Source organism: Polistes dominula, unplaced genomic scaffold (genome assembly GCF_049000335.1).
Source record: "Polistes dominula isolate Pdom_NZ unplaced genomic scaffold, Pdom_raw_medaka contig_168, whole genome shotgun sequence".
In the NCBI taxonomy this organism is placed as follows: Eukaryota; Metazoa; Arthropoda; class Insecta; order Hymenoptera; family Vespidae; genus Polistes; species Polistes dominula.
The window spans coordinates 790421-814814 of NW_028301024.1; the positions used below are offsets into that span (position 1 = coordinate 790421).

General features: G+C 30.7%; 1 protein-coding gene and 1 long non-coding RNA gene across 9 annotated transcripts in view; one reads left to right on the plus strand and one right to left on the minus strand.

Annotated features, from left to right (window-relative positions):
• The window catches only part of GABA-B-R2 (gamma-aminobutyric acid type B receptor subunit 2), a 579685-nt gene that overhangs the window by 384168 nt on the left and 171123 nt on the right, over positions 1 to 24394 (plus strand). The gene's annotated exons all lie outside the window — the stretch shown is intronic.
• Positions 11439 to 15847, minus strand: LOC149031955 (uncharacterized). Of its 3 annotated transcripts, none has more exons than XR_016177153.1 (3): positions 14794 to 15847; positions 14177 to 14377; positions 11439 to 13858 (listed from the first exon to the last, which is right to left on the minus strand). It is a non-coding gene; the product is annotated as an uncharacterized LOC149031955 (long non-coding RNA). The 3 variants fall into 3 exon arrangements; XR_016177154.1 differs by having other exon boundaries at positions 11439 to 12826; positions 12910 to 13858; positions 14177 to 15847; XR_016177152.1 differs by having other exon boundaries at positions 14177 to 15847.

Sequence of the window (24394 nt, forward strand, 5' to 3'; positions counted from 1 at the left end):
GCTAGTATGGTAGCACCATGTAGCACCATGTATGGTAGCACATATAGTATGTAGCTGATGGACGTAATTTTGGAACTACATTCAAAATACAAAACTAGGTGTACCATAAATTTGGGTCATTGATGCCAATGCCTGATGATGATCCGAAGTTTCTTCAAATTTATTTCATGGGCAATTGTGAAGAGTGCGTGACAACTCGGTGCCAATATAATTTCATTGAACAATCAGAGGAAACAGCAATTATGTTATTGTTGGAGAATTTTTTATAAGATAAGAATCAACTAATTCAATTGATTAAAAGAGTTTCACCACAATTGCAAAATGACAACTATCAAATCATCATCAAAGCCGACAAAGTACCATTAGAAGAACATGCTGGCAGATTTAACGCTCCAACTGTTGATGAGGATACTGTTATTTTGGTTGGTGATCCAGTTGACAATAGAGCTATAAAAATTACACGGCGGGACAACACTGTCAGTACAATTTCGGATCTACACCGTTCATATGACGCACTGCAATATCCATTAATATTTTAGTAAAGACAGGATGAATATCACCTCAGCATCAAACAGTGTGATCCAAATACCGGTAAATTTGACAATTAATTATTTTTTTCTCGCTCTATGTATAAATTTTAATTTTTTATTTTATTTTCTTTTTTATTCTTTAAAGGTGATAAATTAGATAAGAAAGTTAGTTCAATGAACTACTACGCACACCGATTGATGATTAGACATAATCAGGACAACTATATCCTTCGATATCGTCAGCTATTCTATCAATACATTGTGGATATGTATGCTAAGATTGAAAGTGAACGCTTGCGATTCATTCGATACAAACAGGCTAAATTACGATCGTAAGAATACATTCACTTACGAGATGCTGTTGTCGGAAACATCGACGGAAATTTAAACCCCAATGACATCGGTAATGCTTTCATTTTACCTTCAAGCTACATCGGCAGTCCACGGAACATGCAGGAATACATACAAAATGCGATGACTTACGTACGTCATTACGGCAGACCAGATTTGTTTATTACATTTACGCTTAATCCGAATTGGAAAGAGATACAAACTCTACTATTACCAGGACAACAAGCAATCCATCGTCATGACATAAATGCACGTGTATTAAAACAAAAACTGAAATCCTTAATTGATTTCATTGATAAATATTCAGTTTTTGGTAACACACATTGTTGGCTTTATTCGGTTGAGTGGCAAAAACGAGGTTTGCCTCATGCCCACATTTTAATTTGGCTTCAAGATAAAATCTTTCCAGATGAAATTGATCAAATAATTTCAGCCGAAATTCCAGTCTTATTAATTAATTAAAAATTTTTTGATATTGTTACCAAACACACGATTCACGGACCATGCAGTGCTTTCAACATGACGGCAGCATGCATGGAAAATGGAAAATGTAAGAAGAATTTCCCAAGACCGCATACGAATGACACTATCACGGATATTGACGGTTATCTAATGTATCGCCGCAGAAATGCTAAGAATGTGGCCACACATTCACAATGCGACTGCCAAATTCTACAAATCAAGTAGAAATTGACAATCAGTGAGTCGTACCATACTCACCATTACTTTCAAAAACGTATGAGGCTCATATCAATGTCGAGCTTTGCAGTTCCGTAAAATCAATTAAGTAAATTTGTAAATATTTAAATAAAGGCAGTGACTTGGCCATATTTGAAGTACAAAACATGAATAAAAATGATGAAATAACACGATATCAACGGGTTGATACATCAGCAGCAACGAAGCTATTTGGCATATTCTTAGCTTTCCCATACACGAAAGAGATCCTTCTGTCCAGCATCTAGCAATACATCTTGAAAACGGTCAACGTGTATACTTCACTGAAGAAAATATTCTCCAAAGAGCGCTTGAGGCTCTAAAACCGACACTAACTGAATATTTTACATTGTGTCAAAAACCTGATATTTTCGGTCAATTCGCAAAGACATTATTATATACTGATGTTCTACGCTATATCACATGGAATAAATTAGGTAAAAAATGGGAGCCACGGAAACAAGGAAAACCACATCCTTCCATTACAGGCATATTCAAAGCTAAGACTTTGGGACGACTTAACGCTTGCCGATGCTGCGTTGACATCAACGCCGAATAACATTCGTCAACTATTTGCAATTATTTTGACGGGGCACCCCTATATTCACATATTTTTATTAAACAACTTTTTAAATAATTATACTCAAATATGATATGATTTAAATGTAAAATTAAAAACTTGATGTTCTTTTATGCTTAATTTAAACTCAGCGCAATTCTAAGTGAATAATAATTAGACTTCATTGAACAGTTTAAAATTATATTAAATGAACGTATCAATCTGATTTTAAAGAAGTTTTCACGTCAAAAAAGCCATAGCAAAGCGTGGCCGGGGCACCCCTAGTTAATTCTAAAGAAAAGTTTTTCAGACAAAAACGAAGAAAGTAACAAACATTTATTGACGGCATCTGGTCTGCAGAGATTGTCTGTCTTCAAGAAATCCTTATATTTTAAGACCTTAGGTCTTAACAGACATGTTAGCCCATTCCTTACCAAAATATTAAAACTTTTATTAACTTGTTTTACCTAAAATTATTGTAAGGGAAATCAATCGTTTTGTATCCAGCTAAGGATATCTAATCTCATATCACAAACATTTTTCGAACCGTTCTCAAATTTTCTCGACGCACTGTGCGGCCGGAGCCCCGATTATGCGGCCAAAATTCGAAAAGTTAAGGAAACGATCTGCACTTTCGTATTAGGGGGTTTTTGGGGCCGCTGATTACGAATCCGTTATCAGAATTAGCAAATTCAAAATGGCGGATTTAATATGGCGTCGTGTTATACGAAAAAATTGTCAAAAATGAAAAAAATTTAGAAACTGGTCTCAAACTTATTGTTTTATGGTTATTAGGGTCTGTGACCACGAATTTATCAAAAATGAAAAAATTCAACATGGCGGAATACAATATGGCGATACAAACATTTTTATTAAAATTAAACATAGTAACATACAAATTAAGAGTTTATTAATATAAAATTATATTACAAGAAAAAGTTTTCATTGTCGATGTCGCGGTCGTAACAGTCGTAAGTCTCTACATCTGTACCTGACTCAGAAGCCGAGCTACTTTCAACCATTTCTTGAATATTTATAGATAGAGGTGATAATAAATTAATAGTTTCTGTGGACAAAGATTTGAGCGGTTTAACAGGCAACTTTCAGAAACTAGAAATGTATGGATATTTTTTATGACATTAAACAATTGCAGTCTCGTGAATCCTTCTATAGTTGAAGTATTTTAACCTAAAAAGCAAATAGCATATTGCAATATTGCTTGTATATAGCAATACAATATTGCTGTATTACAATATTGTTTTATTAGAAAAAGTATACATATAACTTGTCACACCGAAACATGATGGTCTACATCGCAATAATCAAGAAGGTCTATCGCTGCCCTTTTCACCGTGTTTATATATACATTTCCCCACCAATGGTCCTAAACACATCTGTCGATCCTTCTCGAAGTTTCTTGATTATTCTAAATACATTTTAAACCAAAGACCTCTCTCCGATTTCTGTTTCGAGAATATTTGAGAGATTTCAGTTAGCTTACCAAACAATAACAACAGTCAATATCATTATACATATACTTATTGGGAAGGTTATATATATTAACGACTACATTCTAAATATAAGTTTAAATTTACTTAAAACGTAATATTTCAAAAATTTCTGTTATTTATTATTATAACTGTTGAAACGAATATTCTACTTTATTTTTGAAAAAAATTCATAAAAATTCAAGGGGCAGCTAGGGGCAGCTGAATTTTGTTTTATTTAGTAGATAATACTTTTATGTATAACTTCTCACACAGTTTAAAGCAGCAATTTACGGCAATCTATTACTTTTTTATCTAACAATTCCAATTTTATTAATAATAATACAAAAAAACCTTCACTTATATTTTTATTTCTAACAATTTTCTATTTAATAATTAATTCCCAGAAATTTTTTCACATATTCTACTAACCTTCAGTTGCAAATTCCATTTTGTCCTGCTTGATTTTGTTTATTTCCAGAACTTTACATGATCGTAAAGACGCGTCTACCGTTCGCTCTGTGACTACAATAGTGTAGCGCTCGAACGAAGGCCACATTTCGACTGAGATTGAGGAGGGGATTTAGGGAAAGGAACGTTACTGTGAACGGTTTTCGTTTCTTAGTGGATCCCTTTAGCCAACCCAATGATGAAAAAACCCTAACTAGAAAATTTTTTTTTTTGAATTTTGGCCGCATAATCGGAGCCTCGGCCGCACAGTCGCGACGTCCAGCTCGGTCTAATAAACAAATCACTGATATCGCTCGAGAACCTTTGAAACTCACACAGACTTACACACACAACTTCCTCAACTTACAAAGAACAGACCACACACCGTCTTTCTTTATTTCAAGAGTCTTTTGTTGTCTACCAACTTATCTATGTTTACTCTTTAATACCTAAAACTTCCCTACATTATAGTCCGGAAACTAGCAACGTTTTCGAGAGAGAATTGTGGGTGAGCTAATTTTTTGATATGTCGTTGTTCGCGAGCACTACACGTTATGCTGACGTGAATCCGTTTCAAACGAGGTTACCGTTCTTAAGATGCAATTATACGCCAGTTACACTGAAAGTCTCACTACGGTAAACTAATACAGTGTGAGTGGTTTTGTAGTATACTGAAGGCACTTCTTCAGTCAACAATAATTTATTAACTTAAGTCTTTGGCGACTATGTTACAATTGTTTAATGTGGACTGTATAAATGTATGATGTGTAAAATGTATAGCACAAAATGTATATGTGAACAAAGTGTATGATAGACTTTGACGGACAGAGAGTATGTATTACGAACAGAGCCATCTTCATTGATTTCACATGTTTTTATATCTGAATTAGTTACACCCCTTTGGAGAGAGAAGGAGCTGAATGCAACTTATTAACCAATAGTAGGAGAGTCCACCCACCAGAGTGACTCGATGGAAAAGTTTATGTTTTTTGGGAAGGATGGTAGTGGTGGTTTTTGGGAACACAAGGACTTTCTTTTCTGAATAGTACCCTTCCCATGTGCATTGTTTTATGTTCACTTAGGTATTGTATACCACTCAAAGGACCCAACAGTGGTATGCCTTTAGTTGCACCAATATGTTTCGATGGTCATTGAAATGATTTGAGAATTTATAGCAATCATAAATTTTCTTCATCCTTGAGTGGAACCTTTTAAATAGACGATACCTTATATTTAAGGCCTAACATATTCTATGAAATTTGATTCCATAAACTTATGGTATGGTTTTTTTCAAATGAAATTGAATATAAGAAAATATAACTAAATATAAGTTATTGTCTACCAATGATTTGGTACCGAACAGTCGTTCTTCTTGATCTTTCGGTTAGAACCTGCACTACTTGGCTGGCGGTAGTGCTTGCGTTTACTAGTGCGCATCCTACCTGTACAGGTAATAATCCTAGATTTTAAAAGAATTTTGAAAAGCCTAATTTTATATTTATTGACTTTAGATAGATTTATCAAATATAAATTTTTTATTGCCATACACTTTTCTCATTGCTAAATATTTGCCATATGTGATTTTTTTTTTTAATAAAAAATTAAAAGTATCTTGGTTTGCATGTAATTTTAATATTATGTCATTTAAGTATACAGAAACCTAAAATTAATTTACCAAGTGTTCATTCGGTTGTTAAACCTAGAATAAGAAAGACAAATTTATGAAAAGTATTGCAGTATGATGCTGTAGTTAGAGAGAGACAGCTCAGAGTGCAAGAGAGATAGACAGCCACGGTGGCGCAACTGGCAAGTTTACAATAGAGACCCTGTAGGAGGGACGCGCCATGTGGATTACAAGGCTGAAAATGTGGGGGGACAGCTTCCGTTGCATGGCATTCCGCCATGTTTATCTTTAGTATGTATTAACGGCTGTGGTTAGTTTAAGTTTAGAATACTTATAGTTTTTATTGTGATATTTATGTCTAATTATTTTGCTTTTTTAGTAGTTTCCTATAAGTGTAAGTTTAATTTACTCATTTAATAATTACAAGTATAAATGTACAAACCTAACCTATAACTTATCATTTGTTTACAGACTTATTGTTTGTGATAATTTGAGGATCATTAATAGGTACTCTCTGTTTAGATTGCGAAGTGCATCGCGTAGGCATAATCGCAAAAATTTACAAAATTTTAAGCAAACAAATCTCAGTTCGAGTAAAACTATGACCATGTACCACATTGAGAAATAAAAATATGTTAAAATAAATCTATTTTTTAATTGTTTTATATATTTGTTTTATTATTATTATTATAATTATTATTATTATTATTATTATTATTATTATTATTATTATTATTATTATTATTATTATTATTATTACTATTAATATAATATATATAGTAGATAATTATATTTATCAAAAGTGTATGAATTCCTACAAATTGTTTTAAAATTTCAAAATACTGTAATGCCTTTTATCAAATCAAACTTAATAAAGTCTTTCTTATTGAATTTATAATAATTTTTTCGTTTAACCTATTCTATTATAATATAAATTTTTAATTATCATTAAATATAGTTCATTTTTTTCTGTATTTGATGCAATTCATTATTTCATAATTATTTCAATGTTTGAATATTTCGCGCGCAATCACGTAACTACACGAGTTCTTGTCCCCCCAGCAATCTACATGGTGCGTCCCTCCTACAGGGTCTCTATTGTAAACTTGCCAGTTGCGCCACCGTGGCTGTCTATCTCTCTTGCACTCTGAGCTGTCTCTCTCTAACTACAGCATCATACTGCAATACTTTTCATAAATTTGTCTTTCTTATTCTAGGTTTAACAACCGAATGAACACTTGGTAAATTAATTTTAGGTTTCTGTATACTTAAATGACATAATATTAAAATTACATGCAAACCAAGATACTTTTAATTTTTTATTAAAAAAAAAAATCACATATGGCAAATATTTAGCAATGAGAAAAGTGCATGGCAATAAAAAATTTATATTTGATAAATCTATCTAAAGTCAATAAATATAAAATTAGGCTTTTCAAAATTCTTTTAAAATCTAGGATTATTACCTGTACAGGTAGGATGCGCACTAGTAAACGCAAGCACTACCGCCAGCCAAGTAGTGCAGGTTCTAACCGAAAGATCAAGAAGAACGACATCTTAAAAAATCAGCTTACCCACAATTATTGTTTTCCCGACGTTGCTAGCTCTCGGACTATTATGTTTACTATATGATTTTTAAAAACAAAGCTTCGATTTTGTGAAAAATTATTAGTTTTTGCATTTTTAATATGAATGAAGCATATTGATTTAAAATAAAATGAATGTTATGTCTTTTGTAGGCTTATTTATTTATTTTATGTATTCTCTATGTTTTCCTCGTTTACAATTAAAAATATAGGATCCATTTGGAAAACAAATGTATACAGAAGTCTTTTTTTTATAATTTTAAAAAGGATTGCTATTTATCCGCATCATTTTAACATGTACTTATTAGAGTCTTATATTAGACTATCTATGAGTATAAATAACATTCATAAATACATAAGCAATTAAAATTATTTCCGGGATCTTTGTTTAAAAGATTGCATCCTACTAAAGGTTCTGAATCTTGGATAAACCGGATCTCGCTTCGTAATGCAATAGATCCGTAATTAAATTTTAAACCAATCAGAATGGTAAATGTTAACCAATAGATAGCAAATCTTGTATACTCAACCAAGTATAAGCAATTAAATCTTTAGTACGAATTCTGTGTAACTGATAATTAGTTATTAAGTCTTTATTCAGTATTCTGTGAAATCGATAACAAACCAATAAGTCTATATCCGGAAATCAGTAAATCTGCAATTCAGTTGAAACGCTTTGTACTCTCTTAGAACTTCCATTGTTCACCAATCGTTGAAACGAAAACCGATTCTTGAATCATTAAAACGCTTTTAGAAAAAGTGAAAAACTTGAAATATTTATTAAATTTTTAATACTCTGTCTTCTGCTTCCTTTGATTTCCAGCCTAGTTATCTAACAGATCTATTGTGTCTTATCGACCTATATCTTCTATACTGTCGCTTAGTATTGAATTTATGTTTCATAAGATCAATCCCTGGTAAAAAGGATTTGACCAAAAGCTGACCTTAAATAACACCACGAAACATAACCTGAATTTAACTTTTCTTTACAGTTTGTTAATTGATCATTTTCTCATTTATTACATCTTTTTTCATTCCTTCTACATTTTTCTTGTCACCACAATGATCGTTAACGAATATGTCCATCATAATCGTCTGTGGATTATTTCAATATATGTATATTTATTTATTCTCGACAAGTTACAGAACGTACCGAAAATTAATTCACGATTATTATCAGTACTCATAAATGACAACTTTTATTAATCATGTCTTATTTAATTGTCAAATAACTTATGCAAGCATTATAATCGTCAATTATAACAAAGTAGGTAACAATAACCTAAATGTAATTCTCCATGTAAATTAATGTCAAAAACAAAGAAGAAATAAAATGTAAACGATAAAGTGTCGAAAAAATTTAGAAACTATGTATTTGGTGTACCCACTCAATTTCATCGTTTGAAGTAGCCATGCGATTATTTTATATTCTGTGAGTTACGTAATGATGTAATTGATTGTGAGAAAATTTAAAAATAGTGTGTTATACTCTGATAGGATGAGATAAAAACAAAATTTGTTAAATCCACATATACCATACATATACGATAGTGACAGAGTAACATACGCAAAAAAAACAGAAGATAAAGGGAAACAGTGAACAAACAGCTATAACGAATAGAAAAGCTTTATAACATGTAAAAGCAAAGGCTTGTACGCGAGAACCTGATCTCTATATAACACAAAATATATAATACAAATATTTTTGTAATATTTGCGTCCCTTTATCAGTTACGCTTCATTATTATACTCTACACCTCTATTTTCTTCTGTATCTCTCTCTTTGATCTTGACATTTCGAAAAATGTTTTATATTCGTAGCATCGGTTACGTGCATACAAACACATGCATAGATAATATAGGGTATTAAATGAATAAATAGTGAATAGAATGAAAGGTTTGTTCGAAATTCAACTGAATGAGTATAAATTCGTTTCCGGATATACTGTCATCCCTCTTTCCTCTTTCTTTCCCTCTTACTCTCTCTAAGAACTATATGAATATAAATAGCTATACGTGTTCGCATGTACAAGAAAGAGAGAGTGACAGAATTTTGTATATCTACCACAAAAAAAAATAGTATTTTAGAGTAAGCATAAAAGCACATTTTACCACATGTTTCTGCTTCCTAATTTTTTTTTATATATCTTTATATATTTTTCATTTTCACATCATAAACTTATATATATATTTGAGGTGTGTCCCAAAAGTATCCGACCTACCTCCATATTTCTCCCCCGAAGTTACTCTTCGTCGTCTGGCTTATGACATCCTTCAAAGTAGTCCCCATTTCATTGAATAATACGCTCCCAACACCCTTTTCACTTTTGAAAGCAGTCCTGGTACTCGCTTTTCGGTATCGCCTTTAAAGCGTTCGTCGCATTAGTTTCAATCGTTTGCACATCGTTAAATCGGTGTCCTTTAAGGGGCATTTTCAATTTTGGAAACAGCCAAAAGTCGCAGCTCCGACGCAGTACGGAGGCTGACGAAGCTGTACAACACGATGTTTACTTAAATATTGCTGTACGAGGTTCGATGCATGTGCTGGCGCGTTATCGCAAATCTACAAATCTTCAGTTAAAATCCTCCAAATACTACTTTTCGCTATTCTAAGGTCATTTTCTAGTTCTCGCACAGTCAATCGACGATCTTCATTGATTGAAAGTCGCACACGTTCAATGTTATCGTTTGTTTATGCTGTCGTAGGTCGCCCAGAGCGTGGGTCACTATCAACAGATGTGCGGCCATTTTTGAACCGTTTATATCACTCTTTTATTTGCGTATTACCCATACACTCGTCCTCAAATGCTGTCTTCATCATTTTGATAGTCTCTGCACAATTCTTTTCCAGTTTAACGCAAAATTTAATACAAATTCGTAGCTGCAATTGCAGCAAAATGCGACGAACGCTTTAAAGGCGATACCGAAAAGCGAGTACCAGGACTGCTTTCAAAAGTGAAAAGGGTGTTGGGAGCGTATTATTCAATGAAATGGGGACTACTTTGAAGGATGTCATAAGCCAGACGACGAAGAGTAACTTCGGGGGAGAAATATGGAGGTAGGTCGGATACTTTTGGGACACACCTCATATATATATATTAGGGTGGGTCAAAAAAATGACTAATTTTTTTTTTTCAAGTGCCACGGAAAAATCGGTTGCTAGACACCTTAAAACAATTATCACCAAATATGAGCTCCTAATTTTAATAGGAAGATCCTCCGCATCGCAGTTTTTTATTTTTTTTTTTTTTTTCAGTCTAATGGATTAAAATTCATACCTCATTATTTATTAATTGTACAGAAAAATGTTCTGAAAGAATTTTTTAGGAAATTTAATACTCTACAAAAAAGGTATCTTATATTTTTTCCGTAAACCTCACCATTTGAATGATATTGAAAATTTAAGTTTTATTATTTTAGGACAAATTTCATTTTTGTTTATGAATTTTATAACTCGAGAATAAATGACTATTATAATATGCGCAATACAAATTTTTGTAGGAAATTAACTGCTCTATAAAAATGGTATTTTATGTTCTGGCGATTAAATTAAGTGTTCAAAAGATATTCATCATCAAACTTTCATGTGTATTGATTTCTGTCTCTGAATATCTTTTGAACTCGGGAATGCGCGTCTGTTTTGCTTTTGAATCTGTCGCCTAATATGTGTTCCTGAATTGAATGTAATTTCGAGTCTTTCAATAATAAATACAAATTATAATCCCCCATTTCTATTTATTTCTTTGCTTTTAAGGTCATCCGAAGGTCATGGTATACTAGTTCGTTGAATTCGTATTAATGCAGGCTATAATACTGTAAGATCAAAAATATAGGGTGCCATTTAAAAAAAATGAAGGTAGCTTTAAAAAACATTTAAAAAAAAAATTGTTTTCAAATTTTTTTTATTGCAATGTTTAGTCAATAAAAAACAAATTGACTTTTGCTTAAAATTTTTTTTTGGCAGGTTATCACAAGCACTTAAAAAATCGTGAAAAGAGTTATGTGGGACACTCTGTATATAATTAAGTACGACGATATCTTCATTAAACAAGGCGTTTAAAGTAGCAAATAACACAATGAGTTAACTAATTATTTATTAAGATGTCTATTAGGTATGTTGTCTTGTCTTCTTTGTTTGTAAATGTGATGTCAGGTCTGTTGTATTTTACTGTTTTGTCTGTGTGTAATGTTGTGTCCCAGTATAGTTTGTACTTTTCGCTATATATTATTGTTGTTGGTGTGTATTTATAGTATGGTGTTGTAGTGTTCTCCAGTTTGTATTTGTTCACTATTGCTTTATGTATGATTTTTGCGTCCGTGTTGTGTCTTTCCGTGTATTTGGTGTTTGCTAGTATTTTACAACCTCCTGTTATGGGTTCTATTGTTTCGACTACTAATTTACATTTCCGGCATTTGTCATCTTGTATGTTTATGTCTTTTACTATGTATTTGAGGTAATTTTTTGTTGAGATTACCTGATCTTGGATTGCGATTAGGAATCCTTCGGTTTCTGGGAAAAGGTTTCCTTTTTTTAGCCATTCGTATGTGTCGTTTTTTTTTATATTTTCGTCTGTAGTGATGTAGTTGTGTTTTCCGTGTAATTTTTTTGTAGCCCATCCGTATATTTTGCTTTGTGTATGGTCTATGTCGTTATAGTTATCTATGTCTGTATTGTTTTTCGATAGATTTAGTGATGTGTGATTTTTGTCGGCTTTCGTTATTGCTTTATGTAGTTGTGTTTCTTTTGTGTGGAAGTATTTGCGGAGATTTTTTATTTGTCTATTGTGTAACGCTTTTATGTCCGCTACTCCCCTACCACCTTCTTCTCTACTTATTGTTAATCTCTCTACACATGATTTCGGGTGTAGCTTTAGTTATTAATATTATTATTATTATTATTATTATTATTATTATTATTATTATTATTATTATTATTATTATTATTATTATTATTATTATTATTATTATTATTATTAATTGGCATTAGGAACTCGAAAGTTCCTCGTCAAGATGCGTCAAGTCGTCAAGGTGCGTTCTGTTTCCTATTTTCAAGTCACAATTTCGTTTGAATACCCTCTTATGTATACTACACTGTTGTAGATTCGAAGATAGAAAATTTGTATTTCTTTGTTTTAAGGGAAATTGGGTTTTTTTCGTAAAGTATGAAAACGAAAATAAAACAATCGCCATCGTTAAGGGCTCATACATTCGTTTTTATCTTCTTGTGTCTTTCGAAAACAAACTTTTTCTTAATCGTGACGTTCTATTGATTTTAAACATATCACGTTGAAACGCTTACAGGGACTGTTAGAGGAAAAACTATTTCTTCAATTTATTGGGCTTTAATTACAGTATTGTATTTTAACAAAGAAAGATCGTTTTTACAAATTATAATAGAAACATGTTTTATCCCTTAAATCAATAAAAAATTATATATAACCGATAATATAATTATATATAAGTTCGATAACCTTCATTTGGATGCCATAAAACGAAAGAACACTTATTTTCTGTCTCCGAACCTAGAACAGTACAGTATAAGTAGGTACTAAAATAAAATCAAAGAATATTTTCTCATACTTTAGGCTAAGTTTTAATTTCATACTTTAACTGTAGTCTTATATGAATTCATATAAAACCTTATTATTTCCTTAAAGTAATAGTTTTGTACTTTGTTACTTTCCCAAAAACACCTAGTTATTAAACCTGGAATTTCCTCTATTTAACTAAATTATACAATATAACGCCGGTTTATAAATATATCTCTTGCTCTTTTTCTCTACTTTTATTATGGCTTATGTTGCGAGCAGATCTTGTATGATCACCATTGCTCGTTTAACACGACTCAAGATAACTTGTATAATTCTATGTAAACGCTCACTACTAGCCTGTTACTACAGGTAAGGTTGTTAGACGATTACCACGTCATCGATACTGCTTTATTGATTATCAACATACTCTGTCACGCTAACGATATATATATCTATTTAAAGTACTTTCATAGTTTTTATGTAATATTATCGTTATAATATTAAGAATTGTTTTTTTTCTTATGGAATAAAAACATTTGATCTAGAGATAAAAACAATTAAAAATTCAATTTTTTTTTAGTACTACATAACAATAATCAAAAACGCTTTTATATATACCTAAACCAAAATTTTGAAAACACTTCAATTTTACAAATAAGTCTTTTAGAACAAAATTGAACTAAGATTAAATAATCTGTACACTCCTACAATAATAATGTTATAATAATATCTCAACTCCATTAACACTTTATTTTGTCTATTACAAAAAATTTACTATGGTGACCTAAACTTGAAAGCTGGGAAAAGGAGAACGAACTTATTTAAACAAAATTTTGTCACATAAGAATACCTTTAATAAAGTAAGAATTTATTATTTTGGATTCAATGATCCCAAGTCTATGTTCTCTGTTTATTAACTTCTCTCATCTATCGATGACTTTTCCTACATGCCAATAATGCATAATATGGAAATTTACTTGCTCAAAATTTGTAAATGCAGCTTCATCTGTGAACGAGACCTTCCTAAAACAAAAGAATGTGAATAGCCTCTACGACCAATAAAAGTGAAACTCGTATTAACATATGGAAAATAATAAATTGATAATCTATCTAGTGAATATATATATTCTTTCAAATCGTATAGCATTACGCTTACTAGATTTTTGCGGGAAAACTATTAATTTAATGTATTTAGGATAAAGAAAATATAAAAATAAATTAATAAATATATATATATATATCTTAGTATACCTTCATTACATATTTACGAGTTTAAATTTAAAGTTTTATTTATAAGTGAACTAAACAAATATGAAAATAATGTACAAGAATCACTCGTACCTTTTAATCAGACACGATATAACAGGGGAATATCCAGTTTTTTCATGTCTAGCAAATAATGGCATATTTTTTGTTTTTATTGTTATTTAAATATTTTCTTATATCAGAATCAGTTTAACATCCATTAGAGTAAGTATAGTGCAAAGTACATTTGTTAAACAACTACATATTTATAAGTATCCTTCGAATATTAAACAATTTCTGTTGGATATTTTATTAGATGAAAATTTTTAATTCAGAGTCACCGTTGTCCAGGGACAGTTAAAAGAAATGTATTTTAGTTTAAAGTTTATAAGTTCGAAGTACTGCCCTCTTCAAAATCCATCATTAGAGTGATTCATTGTCATTTATGAACATTAGTTAAAATTCTTTTATTTATTATTAACTTTCCGAAGGAATAATATTACAATAGACGGCGGATTTTTGTATGCTTTACATATTCTGACATATTTGTTCTATGTGAATTGCATCTTTCGAAGCATTTTCACTGCTCAATAAGCAAGAAGAAAATTTTAACTTACTTTCATAGATGACAATGAACCAGTTTAATGATGAATTTCAAAGAGAACATTACGTCGAATTTATATTCAGTGCTTTTAAACTACAATATACATTACCGTAAATTAATTATCATTTAAGGTATGTCGAACACTCTTAAAGTATGTCACATTCCCACTCATCCTTCCATGAACAAACTCATCTCTTAATAACTATCGATTGACGTATCTCCTAAGCGCGCGCATATAAACACATACACACACATAACACTTACCTAGAACCTTCCATAATCTCGTTTAACCGTAGATCGATTGTGGGTTCTTTCTCATTTTCTGTTTCCCTCTCTTTTCCTGCCGTTTCATAAAATTTTAACGTTACTATCGCCTTAGAAGTTCCACTTCAAAAAATGACCTATCTCTCTTCACGGATATGACACATACCCTTTAATAATTTGCCAACAAAGATTTATCTCATTAATTACCCTAAGAAAAGCATTTTTTTTTTTTTTGAATAATTCCAGTAATTAAAGAAAACAGAGGTCTAGTTAAGTAGTCCAATCTGTTGGATATCGACGACAATGACGACAAAAAAGGGAAGACACTTCAGGGCCTGTTTGTAAAGTACATATATACTATCATTCCATTCGAAGATTGGCCAGAATAAGAAAGTGTGAGAGAGAGAGTGAGAAAGGACTATACTTAACCTATTCTCGTCATTTTCTCATTCCACCAACTGCTACCACCACCCGTATAAAGTAAAGCAAGCAAGAAGACAAGTAGCCCTAAGGGATGAAATGAGCGAGGACTGAAAAAGACGAATGTTAGGCTGTCACTGCTACTAGTCAAAGGGAAATTCGTTTTACTTGTTTCTCTTTGCAAACAAAGTGTACTTTCCCATCTTGAGTAGCAGCGAGGGAATATAATGTAATTTCAATGTTCTTTTAATGTCTTTTTATTTGATTGAAATCGAATCATAACTGTCATTGTACTTCGACTTTCTTTTATTTCATATTGTTTCTTTATCTTTATTTTCGTCTCTTTGTCTCTTTGTTACTAAGGTTTTTGTATTCCTTTTAGATCTTTGTCGTTAATAAAAAAAATGAAACTATAGTAGTTATTCACGAGAATGCTGTTAAAGTGAATTTTTTAATTTTCATCATTCTTTTCGCTTCCTTTTTTTCTCTCTATCTCTCTCTCCCTTTCTTTTTCTCTTCCTTTTTCTCTTCCGCTTTTTTCCTTCTCTTTTACTTTGCATTGTGAAAAGATTGACAGAAGAATTTGAACATGTTAACAGAAGGAACAAAATTTAACTTGTTTATACTGCGAGATAGCACAACCCATACCGAACATATGTGATATGAATTTATTTTTATTAAGTACATGAACCCGTGAAAGAGGTTTTATATCCTAAAAGAAAAAAGATTGAGTCATTGTGACTGGTAACTATTTATCTATCAGGGCTGCTTTGTTCTCTTGATTCTCTCTAGTGGAATTACGTATAGCGCCAATTCCATGTGACATAGAGAACGCTAGTGGCGTTACCTTACGCAGGAATACCTTTGTCGTTAATTAGGGACTCTGGTCAGCGATGTCATTCTGCGGTTGAATAGGTCGTCATCGTCGAAGAGGGTGGAAGGGAAAGGGAACCAGGATCACTGGTTTACCCAGACCATCACCGCGTATGCGGCTTACCTGTGTCTACATACATGGATATATCAGTGGATCCGTATCCAGTTTGTCGCTATGTTACTATTCTCTGTACTGTTCACGGTTTACTTATAAAGCTTGTATGCTGGATGAAAAGACTTCACTCTAGGCAAAATTTATCGCATTTCTTTAGATAATTGTTTTTACTGGAAATAGATTACGATTGAATACATTTTTTTCATGAGAACAGCTTACACACACACACATACACACACAATTATCGTTAAATTTTGAATTAAATGTTTTTAAATAATCAGATAAAAAAATACTTACTAGTAATATTTGTTAGTATCAAATAATTAGTTTTAGATTTCAAAATCAACAAACTTGTATCAGTTAGATATTTTCCCCTCGAACTTTTATATTTGTTCTTGAACTAAATTAGTATATTTATAGCAAAAATATGAAGAAATTAAAACATACGTTTAACATTATTATGCAACTCGTCGATTAATACTTCACTCAAACGGTAAATATCCTAAAATTTCATTATTATTACAAATACTAATGTATCCAATATGTCGCTTTCAATAACTCAATTAATAAAGTCCTCGTCAAATTTTTTCTATAAAACAAATTACACTCTCATCGCGTATTTATTATTGATTTATTATTGAAAGAACAGTCTTCAAAAGTATTGTTAATTTTCTTTTACCTCTTTTCCTTTTAAACCCTCAACTTTTTATTACCTAATTCTTTCGTTTTGGCATCTTATTGTTAATATACAAACATTGAAATACTAAAGGATTCATCAATAAGAATCGCTCAACAATAAAAATTCTTTTTGCCAGAGCCAAGTTCACGACGAAACGAATAAAAGCAAAGAAGGTAGAGAAAAAGGAGTAAAATCTTACTCCGAATACTTCTTAACAATTGGACCGTAAATAAACGAAATATTATTATTCTCAAACGTATCTCAAAGGAGCTTTCAAGTGGTACGCCTTTATATCAAAAGTTTCGAGAAAGTAGCTCAGGAAGATCAGCAAGATAGAATCGCAGCGATAAAATTATTCGTCGTACGGAAAATTTATTTTACTTTGTAAAGTATCATCTAACATGTTAAACCTAATTTCAAAATCCCACTGGTAATAGGTACTTCAGCTAAAGTTTATAGGAATCTTCCTTTTGTTATATTTTCCTAGTTGAGTAATTATATTCCCGATCAAAATTCTTGAACAATCTCCGAAGTTTGTTTTCTTCGAAAGAAAAACACGATTTTTATCAGCAACGTACAAATTCATACTATTTAGCTTTAAATTCCCCGACTAATTAATAAAAGTAAATGAACGCCAATTCAAATTGCATTTAAAAACTTAAAAAAGAGTACATAATGATTACTTCCCTGGGTAACAAATAAATCGTATTGCTTGATTATCTGTTAAACAAATAATTAATTCTTTTAATTACTCTATCAAAGTTGATGAATGTTTTTATCACAGTTACTTCGAAAACTAATCGTAGTTGCAATTTCAAAAGGAATTTCTAACGTTCAAACGTGCTTAAAAAGTAATGCACATGGATTCGGATGAAGCCGAGTTTTGACTTTAAGAAACGTGACAGAGTAAGGATCTCATATTATAAATCTGATAAAAATCAAATTTGATCGGGTTCATTGGTATAACATTTTGACCTTTGGGAGCAGTTCTAAACTTTGATCATATATATATAAGACCAGAATAGGAGTGGTTCAAACAAAACAATCAAGAATAGCACAAAGTGTTGTTCTGAAACGAATTTATTTCTATGTCAACCTTATTTCCTATATACAATATTTACAAAATGAACAATATAATATTACCTGAAACGAAAAACGACAATTATGTCTATTCTTCACTTTTAGCACTCACTTTCTTAGTCCGTTAAATCTATCTATCTTCTTTAAGTATTTAATCTGATTTGTATATGTAACGTCTTTTCTCTCTTATTTATATATCTGATACATATACGTTACGTCTTTCCTTTGTCTCTCTTGTTTGTATATCCAATCAAGTTCATACACATAACGCCTTTCCTACTACCTTCTTATTCATGAAAGCGCGCGTAATCACAACGGAAGAAAGTACACTTTCTTCACATCTCCCCCCTCCGAGTGAAAATACTCCATAATTTGTATTCTATTTGTGATATTTATTATTCTTTATCTGTGTCTTCTGTTTCATCGGTGATTGGTATGAGCTTTGTTATATGGAATAAATCTGTATTTCTCTTTTTTCCTGTTTTTATGTTATATATTGAGTCCGATATCTGACCTATTATCTCATATGGTCCAGTTCTCAATTTATCCAATTTCGTTTTATTTAATTTATTTCCATTCTCTATATATACTAAATCTCCTATGTTAAATTTGTGTTCTTTTCTATTTTTATCGAATTTTATCGAATTTTATTTAATCAATGGTGTGATTATCAGTTTTTTTGTTCTGTGTTTAAATCTACTGCTATTATTGAGTTGTTTTTTTACCTTTGGATACTTACCCTTTTCTTTTTCACCTTCATTTATTTTGTACCAACATTTGTCTTCGGGATGATATCTGATGCCTTTATTCATGTTCTCGCATATATTGCATGGTTTCTTTTCCTTATTTTCCTTTATCCAGTTTCTTTTATTTTCCCTTGTTCCTGCATTTGTCCTCATTACCATGCTTTCTAATTTTCGTATTTCTTTAAAAAGAGAAATTCTGTCTGTTATTTTATCTTTCTCTATCCCTTCTCTTATATCTTCAGGCATTCCTACCGCTATTAATGCGGTTTTTGTTTTCATGTCGATTTCCCTATCTGCATCTAACAATAACTTTTCTTTCCGTATTGCATATTCCAATAATGATCCTTCTCTGTATCTGTATGCTACAGTGTATGCCCATCTGCTCCAACCTTGATCTTCAAAGGTTTGTATAAATTTATCTCTCCATCCTTCCCAATCTCTTTCTCCAAGTTCTGCGTTAGTTTAAAGATACCAATCCTGGCCTGATTTGTCTAGGAATAGTCTTAGTATTCCGATCTTCATGTTATCCTCTGTGATGTCAAATCTTCTGCATTCTTTCTCAAACGTCTCTATCCACTGTTTTGTATTTGTGCTCTTACTAATGAATTTTTCTAATATAAATTTTTCTGAAATATTTTTTAAATCTTTTTCTCCATCTTTTTTTCCATTAGCTATTGTTATTTGTTCTATTAGTATTTTTAGATCTTCGTTTCCTGTGTTTTCTTTTTTCTCCTCTATTGTATCCAAAAAGTAGTTTTTAAATTTCATATTTCCATACTCATCCATATAAACCTTTTTTAATTCTTCTGACAAACCTATCCATAATTTTTTCTTCTCGTGTCTCTTGGCCGATTCTTTCAAACTTGCAAACACGCTTGTTTTCCTTAATTCGGTATGCTAACTTACATTCTGATATTCCTCAGGTAGGACATATATTTCCCCATTTTCTGTCTTAATTGTAGTTATAATCATAATGTTTGTTATTGATTCTGTTGGAGAAGGTATCACCTGAAATTCAAACTGTAGTTTTTCCATTTTCTTTTTGTTCTATAGAAATTGTCGTTTTATAAGACCAGAATAGGAGTGGTTCAAACAAAATTCTTTCAATTATTGAGATCTTAAATAAACATCCTTTTCGATATATATCTTTCTTGTATCATTCGTCCCATCGTCGCTCGCCTCATTTTATAAAAACGTACACAACTAGCTGCCACTACGCCCTTAAGTATTTTATCATACACACACTTATGTACATTTGCAACATTATATACAGCTTTCTCATATCGTCTACACTAAGCCCTCAGTTCAGTCTTCCTTCAGCATTCAATCATTATTCTTTTTCGAACATTCATAACGTTCACATCAAGCATTCAAACAATTGTACAATAGTCGCCAAGATTTAAATAATAAAATTCATTGTTGACTAAAGAACTGCCTTTAGTATTATTACAAAATCACCCACACAATATTAATATACTTTTGTGGGATTTCAGTCCAAAACGCGCTTATAATTTCAATTTAAAGAATTTGTACGTTAGTTTGAAACGGATTCGCGTTAGCATACACACTCGTATTTTTAATATTACATACACACATACGTTATTTTTAAGTATTATAATATTTTGTTTTGTAGAACAAACTATAATATACTTTTCCTAATTCTATACTGACATACGGTAATCGGTTTATAGAGGAAAAATGAAGATTACCATCTGTAAAAATATTTTTTAAAGAAAAAGACTTTATCATGAAGTAGCGAAATTATTAATCTAGACCTACTGTTTAAACTTCTTCGAAATTATATTATACTTATCATAAAAAAAGTAAAAGTAGTAAGAACTTCATTCTTAAGAAGTTTAATTTTCTAACTTATCAATCCTTGTAATACTATAATACTAGAAGAAAAATAAAGGAGACTAATACTGGCGAACAAAAATTTCATTATCGTTGCACCCAGACGGAAATATTCCAATTAGTTTTAATTTCTATTTGAAGGGATTCCACAAACAACGTTAGCTTTGATGACGATGGTGGTTTCGTTAATTAAATACGAGAACGACCTTTTGTGCTCTTAATTTTGTCGACTTAATCTTTATCTATCTCATTTTATAGGATTCGTGAAAAAAATTGAGCCGCAGAACTTACAGCACCAAGACTCGAACCCCAAGATCTTTCAACTTTTTAAGCAACTCACATTTTTTAAAAAATCCGAGAAAACAGCAAAAGATCTAATAAAAAAAAGTGTTTTTGTAAGCTTCTAACCCATGGAATATAAATATTTAGTAGATCCTGTACCATCTTTATCAATTATTTATTATAGATAAGTGATAATGCACTTATTATCTGTAAATTATCAGTTAAAACGTGAATGTCAAATTGAATCAATTCTTAATAAAATTCTACACTATTTTCTGTCTATTATTTTATTTTTCAAAAAAATAATATCAAACTCGTAATCAGCGTCACCTCAAAAGCTCTCAAATACTAATTTTTTTTAAAGTTATACTAATCTTCATACGTATCCTACGTATTAGGGATTTGAGACTATTGCTCTATTCATTAAGGTGAACCCTTTCCTCATAAATATCTATTATATGTAGCATGAACATGCTTAATCTCACAATTTTACAATGTAATAAAATAATTCGTTACAATGATCGTATATATAAACATAATAATATTTATTACATTCTATAGCAGAGCATTTTCTTTTGCGGGCTGCATATGTTAATTTTCCTATATTAAGTAGGCTACACATTGACGCCGATTGATAATTGATGGCTAAAAAATAAAATGTCATCTGGTTGTAGAACAATAGATTTATTTAAACATTATTGTTATCTTTGATTTTGTTTCTAAAAGAAATCGGTCCCAAGGACGAATAAGGGCTTATACAATAGAAGACAAGTAACCAGCAGTCAATTTTTGCTAAACAGACAGGACAAAAAGATAAATTCATGACTTGTCGTACCGGATTGCAAGTTGAATATTGCTACTTTAGGATATTAGTTAGTTAGTTAATTATATTATTGCGTGTTATATTATAATTCCTAACAATTCCTTTCTTAAGAATATTAGGAATAAGATATTATAAATTAGTTTTAGGATCAACAGTTTTATAAGTAAAAGAAAGTACATAAATAAATTAAATAAAATAACCTAAGTGATGTTAAAAAGGAATCCAAATTGTAAAAATCGTAGAAAGAAAGGTTATTTTTATTCCATCAGTTGTTATGGTGCAATTATGTTAGGCGATCTTGCCTATTCATTTCGCGAAGTGCAATAATAATATTGATTCAACATTTGTATACGTGTGGAGAAACCTACGTATCTATATCTATGTAGGTATAATTATAAATGTGCATACGTGTGTGTATATGTATGTATAATATAGATGAACAGAATACCACATGTACCACATACGTTCATTGTACAAATACCAATCGGAAAACGTTAACACTTCGATGATTATCTGTAATTGTATAAAACCACTGACGAATCTGGTATCCTGTAGGTACGTTTTCGTTCACAAATTGGATAAAATAAATACAAAGAACTGAATTATTGGCTTTCAAGGTTCGTAATAAAATATCGTATGTACATCATTGTTCCATCAAGATTTACTTTTTACATACTCATTTATTACATAAGGTGGTAAAAAAGTCACAACCATCTTTATAATCAATTATCTTTGTTTCTTTATTTTAATACGAGTGTCCACATCTAGAGAATATTTCGTATTTATTCCTTATTTCTCGTAAACATAATAATTCCTTTTTTTCTTTCTAACAATAAAATTAAAATTATTTTTAATCAAATTATTAAAAAAAATTGCAAATATTTATTTGATATTATTTTGTCTTACCTTTTTGTAAAAAAAGAAAGATAGAAAGAGTCAAATTAGTATTAAATGTGCACTATAACTAAATATTTACCTTGTTTATTAATTTAAGGTTAATTAAACTGAATATTTTTTAGAATATAACAGGTTAAAGTTTTAAAATTATATTATAAATTTTCCGTAATCATTTTTCGCAAGTAGGTATTTTGTAAAAAAATAAAATACTCACACAAAAATAACTAGATGACTTTGACTAGACTTTGACTATTTCATACACGATACCATCAGCTATTTAAATTTATTAATATTATTTTGTTTTCAAAGTTTTTTTCAGAAAGTAATTTCGTTTTTTCCTGACAGAGATAAAAACACAATAAAGGCATTAGTTGATGCAAACTGGCGAATAACAACACGTGAGATCGTTGAGAGTTTAAATTTATCAAATTTAACTGTTTATGCCCACTTGAAAGGCTTAACCTCAAAACGAAAATTGTCTTCATTTTCACAAAAAAAACGAAATTATTTTCCGAACAATCCAATAGTTCAATTTTTTTTTAAAATTAGTATTAGAAGGTTTTGAGGGTCGTTTATTAAGTATTTGATATTATTCTTTAAAAAAAAAAATTATGGATTAGAAATGGCAAACATTTTGGATAAAAAATAATTAAATGTTCTTAAAAGTCTGTATTTTGGGGCTTTTATGTTCACTTATTAGACATTTAATATTATTTTATTAAGACACATAATAGCAGAGTCAAAATCAAAGATTATTTTTATTTAAAAAAAACAACATTTTTATGGTTAAAAATTTTAATGTTTTAAAATATGTTTTTTTGGATTATTTATTTATTATGTAGCTTATTTTGTATTCATTTCTAATTACATAAAGTAATAGATAAAGTCTAAGGTCTTTACAAGTACGATTGTTCATTACCAGTACTTCGAAGATAGGAAAAATCCTTTCTCTAAGAATAACAAAGATGGTGTTTAAGATTTTATATCGTGTTAATTGTTTGATCAGTGACAGCTCTACCATCGTAGTTTCTTACATGAGGGAAAGTTGATTTTTAAGATAAACGTAGATGAAATTATAAATAATGATTTGGTATTACATTTTTGATTAGTACATGTTTTTACGGGAAGTTTGACGTACTATAACTGTTTTGAAACCCATGGTTATTAATTCTTATGAATGTTTATGATAAATTTATGTTTTCTAATTTTTTTTAAGTTTATTAGTGTCTAGCTAACACAATGGTTTGAGTGTTTGATTGCCGTAGAAAAAATCTTAATACAAATTGTCCGTCACCGAGCAACCCATGGAATTTAAAACCTTGACTTCTTGTACCATATATCTAACATTTACATCCTTAACGAATTGAAATTTTTGAGTTATTTTTTGTGTTAGAACGTTAAGAAGGGTTCAAGATTTTGGAAAAAAGAGATAGCACATAGGTTACTGTACACTTCACATCTCAACGTAATACATATCAAATTGTTCTTCTTCTTCTTTCTTCCAAGTAGGCATAATGCCTGTTCTTCATCGCGACTCGCTTCATATAGTCAGACTGTCGCTCCAGAGCTTTCGAGGTCTTCCAATACTTCGTTTCCCCGATGGTGATTTATCTCAGAATATCAAATTGTAAAACATTTAATACGATTAGATAAAGTATTAGTATATTACGTACCTAG